Source organism: Fundulus heteroclitus, chromosome 20, assembly GCF_011125445.2.
Source record: "Fundulus heteroclitus isolate FHET01 chromosome 20, MU-UCD_Fhet_4.1, whole genome shotgun sequence".
In the NCBI taxonomy this organism is placed as follows: Eukaryota; Metazoa; Chordata; class Actinopteri; order Cyprinodontiformes; family Fundulidae; genus Fundulus; species Fundulus heteroclitus.
This window is the reverse complement of record NC_046380.1, coordinates 11582008-11600789: the sequence shown is the minus strand read 5'-3', so window position 1 is coordinate 11600789 and position 18782 is coordinate 11582008. Positions and strand designations below refer to the sequence as shown.

The 18782-nt window shown below is 36.9% G+C and overlaps 1 protein-coding gene across 1 annotated transcript in view; it reads left to right on the top strand.

Moving 5' to 3' along the window:
• Nucleotides 1-18782, top strand: part of igsf21a (immunoglobin superfamily, member 21a) — a gene marked incomplete in the record, with an annotated part of 185891 nt that overhangs the window by 132948 nt on the left and 34161 nt on the right.

The window sequence follows — 18782 nt, the reverse complement described above, 5'->3', positions numbered from 1 at the left end:
CACAAAGATGGTCTTATAAACCAGTATTTTCCCTCAACGTTCTGAAGAGCATGAGAAGGTCTTGCAAATACACTGAGATATTTGGTGGCATATATGAGCTTTTGGACGCTGCATGAGAGCATCCACTCACAGTTTGTTCTCAACAGACCATTAATCATTGTCCACGGGTGTATGGTAATGGACTGCAGACACTGAGCACACCTATCTGCTGCAATTATGAGCCCAGTAAGAGGTGAATACAAGGTGAAAATGATTTCCGGTACTTCCTGTTTTACGCTGTGATGGGTAAAGTTTTCCCCCTGTCGTGATTTCATGCAGTCTTAACCCGTTTAAGATTAGAACTGATGGCTCTTTTTATAGTTTTCTTTTCTAAAAGATAATGGAGACAAAGGCATCTGACAGCTTACAGCTGGTCAGCAAGAAAGAACCGTCGCTGTGTCATTAGATAAGTTACAAAGCTATTATTTGGCTTTGTCTTTGTCTTTGACACAACAAGCAAATGAATGGGTTGAGAAAAATAATATTTGCTTGGATTCTTAATGTAGGACACAATAAAAGACTCAGAAAAATCTTTAGGTTGCATTACCACCGTATAAGTCAGACTATGATGTTTTCCTTTTTTCAGTCAAATATCGTATGCAATACGGTGGCCTGGAAGTGCAAACCAACAATTTAACTGTCATAGGTCAGAAACCAGCGGTTATATACTAAATCTTAAATAGATCAAATGTAAAAATTTAATTTGCTAGCTGTCGGTGGATGCAGAAGTATAACCATTCAATTAAATTGTATTTATATGGCGCCAATTCACAACACATGTCATCAAGACACTTTACAAAGTCAAGTCAGACTATGATGACTATTATTTTTAATAGCGTCAATTTTATTTATGAAGAATCCCATAAAGTCATTACTGCTGAGAGCTGGGGGAATGGATGGATCAACAGAGCTCTGACAAGTGTATGGATTATGTAAGAAGAGGTGAATGGCTTCTTAGTCTTATTATGTAATATCACTGAAGCACACCAGCTGTTGACTCAGAAATGCCCACAGCTCCAATAGACACTGATTCAAAAAGTAAATCCCTAAATTTTTCAAATGAAATAGTGATTACATATTTAACGTAATTTCATTATAGGTAAGACTCATTATGCTAGTTGAAATATTGAAATTGACACAATTGGTGATTAGGTTTTGAACTTCAAATCCCACAAGGTCTCAGAGACACCCTCCAGCTCTATCCATTTTTCTCCCTAAAATCCCAGATGACAATGGACAAATGTCACAGGCGACACTGCACATCAGCAGCCTCAACCTAGTGGGTGACGTGAACTATATCAGCTTTTGATATAAGGAGAACCAAGGGGCACCCCAAGCAGATTGTTTAAAATGCAAGTCATATTCAGTCACACATAGTCAAGAATGCTAAGAGTTGTTAGAAATGCACACAGAATGGAAATGCACACAGGGTAAAAAAAAAAGCACTGATATATATTGAAATAGTTAATTATTTGGGATTCCTATAATAAAAATGATGGGGTGAATTTTGTTGTAAAGATTTAACAGCAATAAGGTAGAAGTCAAAATAATTAAAAAAGCACAACTTCCTTACTACAGCTCAGCAGTACTCAGAGGGAACACTAAACTTCAACCTCTAAAACATTTTATTGACTAGTGGACTTATTTAATGCTTTTAGAGTTTTGCCCCATTAGGTAAATAAGTAAATAAATAAAACACTGATAGACTCCACACACTCTTCACACAAGTGTGTCATTATTTTTTATTAAAGTAAATATAAGTTTTGAAAAAATATTAATGAAGCATATATGTTTATTTTTTGTAGTCTCTTTATATATGTTTATTCAAATGTAAACACATGGCACAAATCAAGAAAAGACCCAAATGTACTAGCAGTCCTACCTTTCTGCCTTTAAAAGGTTTTTAATTGGAGCAACTGAAAACACCTGTGAGCAACTACCGGGAGAGGAAAACTTGAATGTCCTAATGCTCCTTCAGCATAGAATAAAACAGGTTAAATTGGATGTGTGCATTATCTTTAACAGCAAAAAGACAAACTATGCATCCTGCTCAGTGTGTTTGGACAAACATTATTCTGGTTCTAATAAGTAGCATTAAGTCAAATGATCAGATATATGTTACATTTGAATAATGCAAGATGCAGTTTAGTCAAGAACATGTGAAAAACAAAAAAAGAAAACAAAACACATTCCAGATGGGAAATCAGAGTTTATTTATTTGCATATAGTCTGTCAAGGAAACCCAGCAATAGACTGATCCCCAATCCTGAAACTAAATCTGAGACCAGAATTTGAAGCACAGGCTTGAAAGTCTACAATCACTGATCTATTGGAAAAAGAGACAAATAAAAATCCAAATCACTGTCACTTTTTGTTTTTAAATGTTTTTAAAAGTTTCCCAAAAAAAGGAAAAACATTCCCAAATGACATAAGTTGTAGATGATGCCAAATTGTTCTCCTACATCACTGAGAGGTTTTGATTTATCATACATCTTAATCATATCATTTTCCACTGAAAGGCTGTCCTACCTGCAACCAAACTTTTTTCAGCTTCTGAACAGAGACTGGCAAATGCTACAAAATGCCATTGAACCTGAGCAGGATGTAACAGTGTAGGAGAACGCACAGACAATTTCTGTCTGGGCTTTCTCTGTTACAGCTCCAAAATTTATTTCACAATAGGATATTTTCTGCTGGACATGCACTGCCACAGGTTGAAATATAACCAATTGATTGTGGCGGACTCTGTCTTCCAAGTACTAAAACCAGGACTTGTTGCAAAGGAAAGTATGCTAGGGAAACTGCTATATGTCCTTTCTTTGTGCTGATTTTAATACAATGTTTCAGAACCTTTCCACAACATCAGGGAATGAGTGGAAAGTCAGGTCAGCGAAGTCAGAATGTATCATGGACTTAACCTACAAAAATAGTAAATGCTTCAGAACACTAGCTACACTAGCTACCATGTTCAAAGGTTGTCTTAACATGGATCTTATTGACTTTTTACTAGTCATTTGGGCTGGAAAAGATATGCAAGATGGGCAGGAGTGAACATTGCAGACATATCATCATCTAGGAACCTAATTATAGGTCTTTCTTTACTGCAGTGTAATGACTTTTGTCTATATAAAAGATATATTTCAGTAAATCTGAATATCAATTAATTGATTTTCAGTAATTCAGCTTGAAAAAGAATACTGCTAGATACTTTACACACCGCACATGTATTTTGAGTATTTGAATAACACATTTAAATGTTACACAAGAACAATAAAATAGTCACACAGACACTCCAATGTGGCCCAGACAGTTTTATGGAAGACTTCTGACTTGACAGCAAACAGCTAAAAAGAATTGCCATGGCAGAGATATATTATATAAAGAAAAAAAAGTAAACAGTGAGAACATGAAGTTCAATGCTAAAATAACAAATAATGCAAAATGTGACAGTAGTAGGAGAATGTAGCAGAGTGAGAAAAAGTGGTCATTATATTGTCCAGCAACTATGGGGGAAGTGGCAACCTTGTGGTTAGAACAGGGCACTTGAGCCCTGGGAAGGCTGCAAGTTCCCCAGTTAGAAGCCCACAGACTGTCACTCTGGGTCCCTGAGCAGGTCCCTGAGCCCCAGATTGCCCCCCCCCCCCAAGTGCCACTCAGTGGCAGCCGACTACTCACTAATGGATGAATTAAATGCAGACAAATTTCATTGGATTATACAAAGATGCAATAGTAAATAAAGATGATGATTATTAATATTACCATAGTGGCATGACTATAGAAATAGCAAAATATAACAAACCACTCTAATTATATGCTTTTACAAAAATGAAAGTTGCAAGCATAGTCTTTTAAGGTTGTCTGCCTTTTAGCAATTAGAAGCTGGTTCCATAGGAGAGGATCTTGATAACTGAAATATCTGCCTCCATTCTACTTTTGAAACTCTGTAGGAAACACCAGTTAGCCTGTAGTCTGAGAGTGAATTGCTTTGTTGGGATCTTATGAAATGACTTTCAACATAGATTGATCATTAATGGCTGTTTAATGCAAGAAAAAATAGTTTTAATTATACCTGGGAGCCAAGGAACTTGAGCTAACATTGGGGAAATATTTATTTTTAATTGTCTTCAGAACACTTACTGCAGCTTTGGACAGGATGAAGGATTTTAAGTACATTTTTCTTATTTCTTGGTAGTAAACAATTCAATAATGAAGCCTTGTAGTAACAAATAAACTTACCTTGGAATGGACTAGTTTTTCAGCATCATTACTGGACAGGAGTTTCTCATTTTGGCATTATTCCAGAGGTGAAAGCAGGAAATCCTGTTTATAATATGAATCTGGTCAAACATATTAACAAGGTTTTATACTTTATTACTTGAGGTCAATTTAATACCACCCAGGGTAACAATTGTCTCTGGCCCACAGATGGCAACTGTAGTCTTGTCTGAATTTAAAAGCAGTTTATTTTAAGTCATCCAGATTTTCAGGTTTTCCTGTTCTACCTAACTGACTGGATTCATCAATATTTATTGATAAGTATAGCTCAATATCATCAGTGGAAAATTACCCCAAGCTGTCTGATAACTTTACCAGGATGAATGAATATAGTAAAGAGATTTTGCCCAAGTACTACACATTATTCATTATTAACATTAACAAATCGGGATTTGTTGGACAACTATGATTTAAGCCGTTGTAAAGGTGCATTCACACCGAATGCGAGCAAGGCGAATGGAGCAAGTGAGTTAAATATTATCCGTATGTGAAAACGTGATTAGGAGCAAATTAATGATCAACTATGCAAATGACACATTTTGAGTGATGAGAATGATTCTCTCTTGATTGAGAGAAGTAATGATTTAATTACAGCAACCTTAAAAGCCTGTAATACATATCCATTTACAAATGATAGATTCATATCTAAAATGGGAATTGTAACCAATGGCAACACTTTCATACTCTGGTCGGGTTACCACCACTTTCTCTCTAATTTCAAATTAGTGTTTTAAAATTTGTAGCTCTGAAATAAACCAGGGATCCAGCCACCCAGGGCTAATAAAGGGTACTTTGTTTAAAGAAACACACAGTGACATAGTATCACTATGAAAAAGAACATCAGTTTGTTAAGGGTATGGGGTAAGGGTATAAATTGGTTTATTGCCCTCTGCTATGTAGTTCTGTGAAATTAAAATGGGAATAGATTATTTAGACAGCTTTGTCTGGTAAAGATCTTGGGCAGTGTACTCAGTTAGATTATACTCAAAGGTTATTACAAAACAGTCAGACAGGACAGGATTATAAGGAAATATGGTTATGTGTTTGCACTCCATGTCATATGTCAGCACAAGGCCCATGGTATGAAGCCAAGAGTAGGTAGGTCTGTGAATGTTTTCAGCACAGCCAATCACATTAAAGATAGCATGAAAAGCAATAGTAGGGCAATTTTTAATGTCATAAACATAAAATGCCAGACTATAATGATTTTATCAGTATTTAACCCTAAATTAGAAATGAAATCTGAGAATTGCTTTAAAAATTAGGAGTGGGTCTTAATGGCACAAAACTAAACAGAGGCAAATTTAGTGCTGAGCAATGGGGTACCGCGCGCAAGCTATTTTTAGAAACACAACGTCACGATGACGTCACATCACGTGGTACGCAGTGGGGCAAACTCCGGAAAGCCGCCGTTGTTTTGCTGTAAAAGAGACGTGCGTTAGCCTAGGTTTTACTCGGTAAATGACTGCTTTTTCCAAATCTAAGACCATGGTTTTTAAACATTGTTGCTATGGAACGTGCAACAGCGACTCGAGTTACGCTGATCGGCCGCATATGAAGGATGTTTTCTTCAAGACTGCCAAGGAGAAATGTGTACGCTTGGAACACCGGGGCGGTCGGCCTACACAACAGTTCAACCCGGAAAAAGTTACCAAATTCAAGTACATATGTAGCAAGCATTTTGTCGGAGGAAAGGGCACAACCGAAGAACATCCTGACCCAATTCCAGCGAGATCAAGTCAAGGTAAGAGTATTTTGGTGGCCGACATGTTAATAAAGTAGCGCCTGCTACCATGATAGCATATAGGCTATCATGGTAGCAGGCGCTAACATGATAGCCTGCTACCAGGATAGCTTACTCAAAAACATTTCAAATGAGACAAACATTAAACATATACCCATTCCTGGACGGTGATTGCAAACAACAAAAAAAAAAAAAAAAAACGGCCGACGCTGCCATGATCGCCGCGCAGGAAAAAAAAAAACAAAGCTTACCGTTCATCAACTCGGCCAGTTTTCCAGTCTTTTTAAGCCATCGAACCTCAAGCCATCGTTTGAGCTGAAGGTTGGTGTGTTCTTCGACAGTGCGACCAGTAATCCGTGTGCCTGGGACATCGTCTTGGGAAAGTTTAACGGCTGTAAAGTCGGTCATATCTGTTATCCGTGCGTTCTCTCCTGTATGCGTTCTCTCCTGTATGCCCTACCTAAGCGGCAAAAGGGGCGTTGCTCTTGAGACGGTGACGTCACGTGCGCGGTACCGCATTAAAAAAAAAGCCAATGGTTAGATATTCAAAAAAAAAAAATTAACTAGTAAAGTAAGGCTTTATCCAAAAATGTTATTAAAATATAGATACTGCTTCTCCTCAATGCCAAATAGTTTGAGTAATGTGAATAACTATTTAATTAGAATGAGTTGCTAAAATAATCCTCCTGCTGCAGGCACATTTCTAACACAAAATAAATAATTTTGTCTATCGCAAACCAAGTCATTCCCCGACAAAGTCTTTTTAGAGAGTGATCTTATGTCTAATAAACCATTTTTTTATTTTCAGTTGGAGTTATTTTCTATAGTTTTTTCCCCAAAAGATTTTCATAATATGCCTCTTTTATGCTAGTTTTTAATTTATTTAATTTTGATTTTGGAGACAGTGGTAGTATCCAAGACAATGTTTTATCACTGTACCTGCCCATTGCCTCAGTGAGGTAATGGGTGGGTAACAGTACAGAATCAACAGATAGTTTCCCAGGCTTGCCTCTAAGTGGACTTCCCTCTGCTGACATTCCTTTTCGGGGTACTGATTTCCTTTTCTACATAGAAAACTGAATACTGTACTAAAAGTACCAATACCTAAACTTTTTAATGACATCACAATATTTTGAAACACACCTGTGATGTAACTGAAGCTGGGATGCTCCAGGTAGATTAATTAAATGACATAGTTCGCGGTAAGACTATGATAAATTTCTGTCTATGTGTAAGTCTTTTTTTCCATTGTATGTATACAGTACATACCGTATATAGTGTGTAAAGTCAGGGTTGTTGCATCACACAGCTATTTCTACTCTGTTTTCTTTATTTTCGAAGGGCTTTTGCCTGAGAACTCTGATCGGTGTGTTAGTATACTGTAGATTTTCTTTTATATTCAGAATGCTTCATTTTTTTCCTACTATTCAGCCTTGATGAGGCTGAATAGTAGGAGTGTTGAGCTGGATTCCTGCTTTGATCTGAACCTTGATATACACATGGCCGTGCAGCAGTATATTTCCTTATGTAACTCTTCCTTTTTCAAGGATATCTTTTTCTTTCTAACGTTATTTCTTTTCTGCACGTTTTGCCAATTTCCAATGGTATATTTTTGAAAGAGCTGAAACTAAATGGCGCTATTTGTGAAAAGTATCTGGCATTATGTTTCAAGATCTGTCAGCATCTCATGTCACTGAGCAAGCTGGTGACATATAAATAATGGCTCCCCATTGCCACTATTAGAACATCCTTAGAGCACAAGCAAGTACTGATTGAAAAGAGGAAAGATAATAACAGTTAATAATAAGCGGGAAAACTGATTAACTCATGGCCAGGATCTCTCTTATTGCCTCTTTCATATTTCTTTCTGCTTCTGTACTCTCATTGAAAATTCCTGTCACTATGAAAATTACTGCCTTGTCCATTTGACACCACCATAATTAATTGCAGCAACATAAAGGTGTATATGGACCAAAGTATGATTGTTACATTTTGAAAAGAATTATAGTTTGAAATATTTCTGAGGTGGGAACAGCTTGGCAGTGTTCAGAGTGCAGGTGCTTTCATCACTGTCTATTCAGAGAGAAATGCGAACCCCTTTTCATGCCATCCCAGCCTAATTTCACCACTGTCTTGGCATTATGTATGGGCTCCAGCTTAGAATTACATCTTTTTTTCACTACTCATTCATTTCAGCACCAAATAAATGGTTTTGTCTGCCTTCATTGTGCGCAGATATTGGACTATGAAGTATTTGGGGATTTATAACAGAGGCGTGATTGATAATCACTTTATTCCATGCAGCAACACTGCTTGTAAGAGAACAATAGAGCTACAATGCCAAAAACACTCCAAAATCCTCTTTTACATGGGAGTGAGCACTACTTTCCAGGTCCCATGACAGCTAAATGTACCACCTAATAAGCTTGTTTTTCTTTTGTTAATCCCTATTCTGCATTAAAAAAAGGATGCACACTGTCAGACACATTTATTGGCACACGTTAAAGCATCTGTAAAAAAGCTTTACAATAAATAAATATTTTTACTACAGTAGCATCTTGTGACAATGAAACAATGTGTGTACTTGTGTTGGATTAGAGAAAAAACACCCAGTTTAAGAAGTTATTGTTTTTGAAAAAAGCAACTGTTACAGTATACTATTAGTGTGACCCTTAATAATCCATATGAAATATATGTAATTTATACTTTGCTTTTCTAAGTTTATTGGGGGTTCTTGGAAGTTTATTGTTAGTAATCCAGGACTTTTTGTTTCCCCTGGATTGTAAATATGAAGAGACACAGAGGCCTAGTTCTTGTGACCACTGGCCACTAGGTTTGATGTGGACCCATTTTTATATTGCCAGTACACACAGTGCCCAGGATGGTAAGGAGGATAAAATATATCCAAAGTGCACTCTTAGAGTACTGCAACAAAGACTGTCTTCTTGTTGTCACCAAGTCTACATAACAACTATTAGATCTCTATATGATAACCAATTTTAGGAGGTTTTGCAAGAAAAAAAACGGTAGAAAAGGAACTATGCGATATTTGCAGGAAATCTTACTGCAACCATTTGCTATAGTGAGATGAGGCTAAGAAAAATAACACCTTTTTTTAGCTTAAAACCCTGCTGCTATTTTGAATGCTTTAAGAAATATCAAGGCTTACCAGAGACCCAAACTAACCACCCCGAGCAGAATCTTCATCTGCCTGATGACCATAGCTGCTTCTTCTGCAGGTTTGCAAAGCAGCCATTCACACTTTGCACCAACTGGTACATATCACACTCTGGCTGAAAAGGCCCTCTTGCATCTTTTATTAGGAGTGTGAAGTTCACTTAACAGAACTAAATAAACTCTTTGTGCAAAATCAGAGTCTTGTTAACTGATCATTAGCTGACAAAGATTTGGTTTATGCAACCAGACACTGCAACATAGATATATCCAGAACACATAAAACACAATTAGCGATAAGCATTTCCCTTTAATTTAACCATCAAGCATACAATTATGAACAAAATGTAGTTACTTTTGTACAGACAATCATGCGATAGTTCCCCGTCAATCACTGTTGTGTTCAGGCGCTCATGAGGTCAGCTGCATACCTTTATCCATCTTTTACATTTTTTTCTAAACACCCTTTAGGTTTTAAAAGGGATAAACTGTATTCCACCCTCTAAATGTTTGGGAAAACGTATGTCTGCATTACACTTTTTCCACTGACGTGTAACCATTTTTTACCATTATTTTTAAATTAAATCAATCTGGCCGCGATGTGCATACCAGGTTCTGCAAGTAACAAGCGTTTCAATTTGTAACAAATTGCGATCACTGATTGGTCAGCTACTGACAAGTCTCCAGGATTGATTGACAGGAAGAACGTGCAAACTCCATGCGCGTCACGTCAATTGAACCCAATCTTTACTCAGATCTTCAACAAGTTTAATGAAAATCCATGGGATTAAATGACTACACACCTGTAGCCTTGATGTCCATGGTCACAAAATCCTTTCAGCAACTGGTGTTGAATTATCTGAAGGAGATCACAGTCCCCTGGCTGGACCCCCAGCAGTTTGTTTACCAGGCAAAACAGGTTGTCAGATCCAGTCACTGCACTCATCCTGCACCACCTCAACCACCCAAAAAGGTACTTCAGGTTCCTGTTTGAGGACTTCAACTTGGTCTCTAACACTGTCAACCCAGGCGTCCTCCACCAGAAGCTCACCCAGTTCACAGGGCCAGCATCCACCTGCCATTGGATCACCAGCTTCCTTAACTGACCAACTAGGGAGCATCTTCTCCCGCATAAGAACCCAACACGTGGTGCGCCCCCTAATTGCATGTTCTCTTCCCACTTTATACAAATGAATACACCTCAGCGGACCTGTCTGTGAAACTCTTAAAGTTTGCAGACATTACCACTATCACTGGACTTATTCAGGATGGTGACGAATCTGCCAGCAAGATGATTTCTCACAGTATTTCTGCGTTCACAGACACACGTGAATCCATCTTGTACTGCTCCGGCTTCCACCATTTGTGTCCAAACCAGAAACGATTTGGGCCAATCACATTGCAGTATTGTGGTTTAAGGTGGGACATGCCGGTGCTATGAAAGATGTATGTCCCACATTTCCCACATATTTATGTTGGTACGGGCCCACAGCCATACTGACATAAACATGGCAGCGCAGGAGGACGCACCACTTAAGACGCTGCAGAAATGACATGTTAGCTATTTGTCAGAAACCACAACTTCATCTTTGAAATAAAAAAGCCTAGAAGTGCCTTGACTAGCTTACCTTCTTGTGGGTCCCCATGACATCTGCTGCTTACTTTTTAATTTGATAACGTGATGGGCTAAAAGTAGTGCTGCTCAATTATCTTTTGTCATGACATGATACTTGTCATGATTTGTCCATACAATTCTTATAAGACTTGTGTTAGGTGTACTTATAATGCAAGTAGGCTACACTTCTGCATAACATTGTGTCCTTATTACCATTAAAGAAAATAAAAAAAGAAAGAAGAAATATAGATATTCTTACAACAAAGAATAACTTTGATATCATTGTTTTTAGTATCAAAAAGAATCTAATCTAAAGAGTCTCAAAGTGTTTGCAATTTGCAAAATAAAAAAAAATGAACATAATTTCTCTATCACTTTATACTTGCCAATATTTTCATACTGACATATTTACAAAAAAGTAGATCCTCACAGACAGGGAGTTTGTCATATCACAACATGCATAAGCAGTAAAGTTTTTGTTGCTGTCGTTTGTTTTTAAGTTTCTCAACCAGCTGTTCTTGAAGATGAGTAGCAATTCCCTTTACACGTTGGGCAATAGTATCATTGGACAGAGGGATAGTTTTTATTTTTGCTATGAAGCAATTTGGTATGCCACCTTATATGATGCCAACAGTGCTCACTGGTTTACTAAAGTAGTATTCACAAAATGGGATGAATGTTGGCTATATTCTGCACATTTTCGCTGAAAAGCTCCAGCAGCTTATCAGTGTTATTGGGGTGTAATGTCTTTAAGTGACGCCTTAATTTATTTGGCTTCAAGCTGTCCACTGCCAACATTTTTAGACACAGTAAACATACCACACTTTCCTCATTTCCCACTGCAGTCTCAGAGAAGCCAAGTGCAACTTACGCTTCGTCATATTTCCTCGTCTTAAGTTTCGGGGGACTGTCGTATGTCTCATCTCTCTGCATTTCTTTTCCTCTGTGTTAAATATGTTTCCATGGTGTCTCTTTTGAATGTTTATTCAGCGCACTTCATATGTACTGCTCTGTGCTGTGTATGCAAAAAAAAAAAAAGAAAAAAAACTTCCACTAACACCATAGAGCGAATAATCCCTGCACACACTCTGACAATGAGAGCACCACACTGTCACCTACTGTAGTGGATGTACAATTGCACTTTATTCTAGTACGGCAAAAAAAAAAAACATGTTTCCCGGGGGTAAGACACACGCCCCCTGGCATCGCACCGTGCCCCCTTAGGCAGTACTATTTGAGAAGTACTGGCTAAAATCAATCTTTGGTAGGCAGGCACTATATGTGTCGCTTGACTCAATCAACTCGGAGAGTTCTGCTGAATGTCCCTCCTTGCCCCAAACGGATTCAATGGGAATAGATCCAGATTGATATTGTGCAGACTGGAGAGTCCTACACATTATCAATCTCAGTGGCCAGGTTACATAATGACAGATGGTAGATCAACTGATCCACTGGTGAGGTCAGAGCAATCTGGAATTTAACTTGCTAAAAACTGTGACGATGACGGCGAACGTGTGGAGAACACCCGCCATACTGTCTTCCCTCAGCATCCTCAATAACACTGTGTGTCTGTTGTGGATCACGTCCAAGGAACCTCCCTTTCTCGGGAACTGAGATGGTCCTCAGACATAGACCCTTTTTAAAAGAAGGCCCGGAAGGGATTCTGCTTCCTGCAGCAACTCTAGCAGTACAACCTTACACAGGTCATCTTCTACACTGCCATTGTTCAGTCTGTTTTGTGCATGTCTATCACTGTGTGGTTTGACTCATTCATAGACCCAGGTTCAAGACACAGAAACCTTCTTTCATGGCTGTCATGATCTTCAGACCTAAATCTTATAGAAAATGTGTGGATTTAGCTGAAGAGAAGATGACTTAAGAGAGCACCCAGGACTGTAGGTGATTAAAAGAGATTGTGTAAACCAGATTGCAGAAGGTACACTGCAAAAACAGATCTAAAAATAAGTAAAATGTTCTTAAAGTTAGTGTATTTGTACTTGATTTGAGCAGGTAAATAAGATTATTTGCCAATGGAATGAGTATTTTGACCCCTAATATAAGACAATTAGACATACTGCACTTGAAATAAGATGATGGAGATGAGTTGTTCATCTCCATCATCAAAAATCTCATTCCATTGGCAAATTACCTTATTTACCTGCTCAAATCAAGGACAAGTGCATTCATTTTAAGAACATTTTACTTATTTTAAGTTCCGTTTTTGCAGTGTATGCTCTAGATTTATAGAGAAAGACAAAGTTTCATCTAGTTGACAAAAAGGGGGTTAAAGCTGTAGTTGATAATCCTGTTGAGAAAATTGCCCTTCTGTGAGCATACTTGTAATGGAAAAATAAACAGCAAAACAGCCTCAACTTTCAGAGGACCATTTCAAGTGAAGAAGTGAGTAACTCAAAACTTTAGGGTGCTGTTAGCAAGAGAACATTATGATCTGTTGGGGTGAGATACTAAGCCCCGAGTGGCAGCTGTTCACAGGCACTTGCAAGCACACGCGGCCAGCCCTGCTATATAAACAAGAGACTGGAGAACAACATAGAGATATGCGATGTGACGTCACACCATAGTCCATCTGATATATTTTCTTTAGTTCATTTCATCACTATTTTTTGTTTTTCTAACTAAAATGATAAAATTTTCGGTTATTGCTCCTTGAACCTAGGGCTTGAAATTATGACATCAGCTATGCTGAATCCACATTTTCTCAATGTTCTCTTTCTTTTTCAACATCGCTGTGGCTTCAGCACCCTTCTTGAGCTTTAGCAGATTAGTAATATGAGCTATATCAGGGGCATCCTCTGTGATTCTGTTAAAAAAATATTTAAATTGTTTTGACCTTGATATTTTTTCTTCATTGAGAAAATGTAATTAATTTAAAGATTTAGATTTTTAATTTGTTTTCACTGTAAGACAATGTTACTGTCATAAATTATAATTTTCTTAAGGCGTTTTCTATGTTTGCAGAGGTGCCAATGAATGCGGCCAGCACTTTTTGGCAAATTATTCACATTCTTTTTTCTAAATCATCTCAATGGACAAATTCAATTTGAAGTGCAATAATTGTTCATACAATTTTAAGCACATACATTGTGAAAATAGTTCTATAAATGCAAATGAGATGCAATAAATTGCGTGAAAAGCTTCTCGTTCACAGCATTACACAACAAACAGGGCCGTGTCACTTTGTCGAAGCAGCAATTCACTGGAGACATGTATCACTATGAAAAATGATTAAGTGTAGCTTTGGCTGATTTATAATAAAATGTGGAAAATTAATCAGTGTTTGCGGTCTCATTTGAAAATAATAAATGAATGGCTATGCTTTCACTTAACTCTTTGTCAAATAAACTGGATTTTTTACAAATTAGTGAGAAGTTCAAAGAAAAACGTCAACTCTGCAATAAAGAAGAGTGACATCATGGATTTAATGAATTTACAATTCTAATATTGACAACTATAAATGGATGAAGCTGAACCTTCTGTGTTTAAATCAAAAGAAAACCGAGGTCATTTTCTTTGATGACTCAGACTGACTGGCAGGGTATAACAGTGCTATTTGCCCTCTTGATTTATTTGGTGTGGCTCTTGCAGATATCTTGGTGTATCTGTGGTATTCTTTGGAAATCTTGGTATTTTTGACAATGATGTCAAGTTTGTTAGACAGGTCACTGCAGTGGTTGAGTCTAGCTTTTATCATTTGAGGTTGAGTAACAAAATTAAGCCCTATCTTTCTCAACCTGCCCTTGAACGCATCATCCATGCATTTTTTAGAACCTGATTGCACTACTGCAAATGCTTGTGCATTTTAAATGACAACATAAATCGTTAAATTACTTCATTTTCAATATTTGCCTTGGCAGAGCCAAATTGCTGCGAGTTTCTTTGTTTGTAACAGAGCATTTAATTAACTGGTGGTTTACAAACAAGTAATTGTAATGAATGCTATTTGTATTTATGAAAAATAAAGTCTAAAGTATTATATTGATTAGGTTAGAGCTTGACATAATTAACTCTTAGAATTATTGGTGTATCAGTTGCAAACACTAAACAAATAACCTATAAGAAAAGGGCAAAATAACACATCTAGTTTGGATGGGTTTATACTACAGAGGATCTTGTTGACGAGGAGATGAGAAGAGATGATTTCAAATCAAAATACATACATAAGCGTTTACTTTAGGCATCATCACAAATGTGACTGATATCTCACAGCCCTTCTAACAGTCTTATTTTTACATATGTCAGCTCATATCCATATCTTCTGTTTTCATATCCATATTGTAGATTTGATCTGCCAGTGATGGAAGAGGAAATGAAAGAATCAGGATAATGACACAGAAATAACGTTTCACACTTCCCTGCAGCAACTTGATGTTTATTCCAGTTATGAATTTTATGAAACCTTAATTTGATACTTATTTTTCTTCTTTTACCTCACACAGACATGTGGCAAAGTCAGTAGTAGTATTATAAAAGGCTGATCCAGTCTTTGATAAACAGACAAAACTAATACATTTGGTATAGTTTTATATTTGACTTTAAAGAGCAGAGGATAGACCTTTTGCATTGTAGCACATAAGGTGATGTTTAATCTAAATTTTACTTATACATTTAGTTGTATATTGATGACTAAAGAAACAAATCAGTCATGCAGGTTTACTAACTTAATACTTGGTATGCCACTCTATAGCCAAACCAGGTGTTATTGCAAACCGTGTGTTCAACAAAAGCTATGTAACAGGTGTGCGGGTCTCTCTAATCCACACTGTTTTCCTTCCACCTGCTGTGATAATTAATGAGGTGCTTTGGTACACACTGAAGAGTCAGACTTGCTAGTAGATGCAATGGGGTCATTGTGGATAAGGCTAATGTTTATGCTTCCTATTGTGCTATTTGAACATAAGGCAAGTGCAGATAATAGGAGGTGGATATTTGGAAGTCTTTAGCAAAAGTTGTTAATTATTGAAAGTTAAATTGCAAATTAGCCTTGTACTTTATGCTTCACCAGTTGTTTTTGTTGGTGTTGCAATCTAAAATGAACTTTTTGAGGTGTAAACTTTCTTTTTCATTTGTTTATTTATTTATTTACTGCACCCTACAGGGAAGTCATACATTTTCTGCAGCCATAAGCAAGGTTCTGTGGTAATGCTTTTAAGTGTCTTTGCCAGAAGTTGTTAAACTTTGAATACGACTGATGTCAGTGAGTTATTTATCAAGGCAAATGTTGTCCTACTTTATTGATTCCAAATCCAGATTTGGAATTATTGTTTTGTTAAAAAAAAAAGATTATGTCCAAGTTTCATCCACCTAGTTTTTTGGGATGAAATTCAAGAATTTGGAGGTAGTCCTAGTTCTTAATTATTTTGTCCACTTTATGCACTGCAACAGTTCCTTTGGTAGTAAAAGGTTTGTACAGCACACAACACAATTCAAATTGTGCTCCCTATTTTTATTTTATTGCAAACACTTACATAACTAAAAAATATCCAAAAGTTTTAAATATTTTAGAGAGCTTGAGGAAGAAGAGTTGGAAAAATGGTCATTGCCCTTTCTCAACTAATGGGTTCCCCAGATTTACTAAACACACCAACAAACTGTTGAGAAATACTCATCAAAATTAAGAGGAGTAGTAGTTTTCAACTTTAAATAAGTGGTTTGTATGAAATCTCTAACTGTGTGGGTGGACCCAAATCCTTTTGAATGCATTCAATGTGAAAAGGATAATTTTCTAATTTTGTATGTGTTCCTGCCTCAAGATGGCTGTTATTATTTGTAAAGTTAGCTATAATCTCTACTCCCCCACAAGCAAATGTAACTTAGAATAGTGTGTCAATTGCAGAAAACGTTCACTAAACTTCACCAGGGCTGACAGAGAAGGATATTATTCACCATTAAATTGAAATTGCTAAAATGAAAGTTGAAACAAATGTGACTGTGCAGGTCATGTCAATTTAACAGTATATATTTCCATTCAGGAATGAAGTCTGGGTTGGCAGTTGTAAAACTAATACAAAAAACAGTGTTAATACAGATTATACTGTCACTTCAAAGGTTAATGTCTTTTCACAGAGAAGGACACGCAATCTGATGCTTAAATGCTGTCCAGGTAATGTATCTATTGCAACTTTTAGCTTTAGGCATCACAGTTAGAAAAAGTACATTAGAGCTAGGCTTGCTGCACACCAAAAGCACACATATATTACTGTGAAATGCACATCTTATATTAACAGTTATTTGATCTTCAGAAATTAGAATTTAGATGAGCACATGTTGCCTCATGGGGAGTAGATTGAATAGTTATTTTATTCAACAACATGGAAAAAGGCACGTTGTTTCAAAAATAGCATCACCACAGGCAAAGACTATACAACCTTGTTTCAATGCCAATACCTTCTGGCTATGTACTGGAATGGGATATGAATTCCCTGTCAAGAGATTAGTCAGAGATTTTAATAAACTAATAGACTGGTGCTGTACAATTTCTGATATTCTGGACATCCCTTTTCTGTTGAAAGTTGAAACTATATTTTTAAAACTTCACATACTTTTAATAATTAATTATGAAAACTGTAATACTGTTCCTTTGTACTGAAGAAAAAAAAACCCAGAGATGTTGGATTGAAAGAGTGCTTACATTATTTTCAGTTTTCAGTACCAGTAGGCTAAGCCATTCTAAAAATATTTTTGAGAAAAAAATCCATCCTTTCAATCTAATATGGCTAATAATTTAGTTATATTTCATTGTTTTTGTTTTGTGATAATTTTGTGAGTAAAGGATTTCAGTATTAAAATATTCTAGAGCTTTGACACTTTTTTTACTGGGTGTGGCATTTGGGATTTGCAAAGTCAAATTCTTCAAAAGCCACTTGATGTTTCTGTTGTTGTTGTTTTCTTTCTTCTTAAATGTCATTATTTCTAACTATGGTAAAACTCACATAACTCTATTCATGTATTTGTGTCTATATGACTAATTTCCAATGAACTTGTTATTGAAAACATCTCAGAATGAGCGTCTGGTTTCATGAAGGGCTGCTGATTAAGGAATGAAATTTGTTTTAATACTCTACATTTAAAAAAAAAACACAAAAAAAATATAGATTTAGATTTGTACTTCCAAATATATTTCTATAGCCTTTAGTTTATTAGTTTTCCATGTGAGTTACGGTCGCACCGCCACAAGGAGCCCAAAAATAAAAAATCAATGTGTCCACTCACATAATTTACATGCGATTGTGGGTCTGGTTACCAAGGCCATGTGGCATTGCAAAAAATTCTGCAAAAAGGAAGTTTGACCGGAAGCTGCAGCGGTCCCTGGATCAAGCTGCCGAATTGCACGAATAAAGTGCCGGTTAATTTCACAATAAAATCACCACACCGACATAACTAGCTTGACTAATGTGAACAAACCGGTGACACAGAAGCACGAGGAAATAGAGGGGCTTTTGGAGGATGAGATAGCATATTTAAGCGCACAGATAACGAGTTTTGCCCTAAAAAAATTAAAATCATGGCTGTTTTTCAATCACTTGTGAGGGATAGCAACAGAAAGGACCACATGGACTTCTGTTCTCATCAGCCGTATTTCTGCAACCACAGCTGCAGCTGCAGCTGTTTCCCTAGGATCAGTGCGAGTCAGGTTTGCGGAAAACCGGAACTGGATCAGGACCGCAAGCCGCACCGCATTCAGTGTGAGCTCAGGGTAATGCAGCCAATTCCCAGTTATATTTAGTAGAACCCTAAGGAAAAATATTCACCACCGCAGAAATCATTCTCTAGATCTAGGCCATGATGTGCTTCCCTCTTGCAGACCGAAAGGACAATTATCTGGACCTTATGGCTTTGTTTACACAGACATACGCTGTTAACCGTGAGAGCTTTTCATAAGCAGGTGTGTGCTCTTTTAATTATGTCCAGTGGATT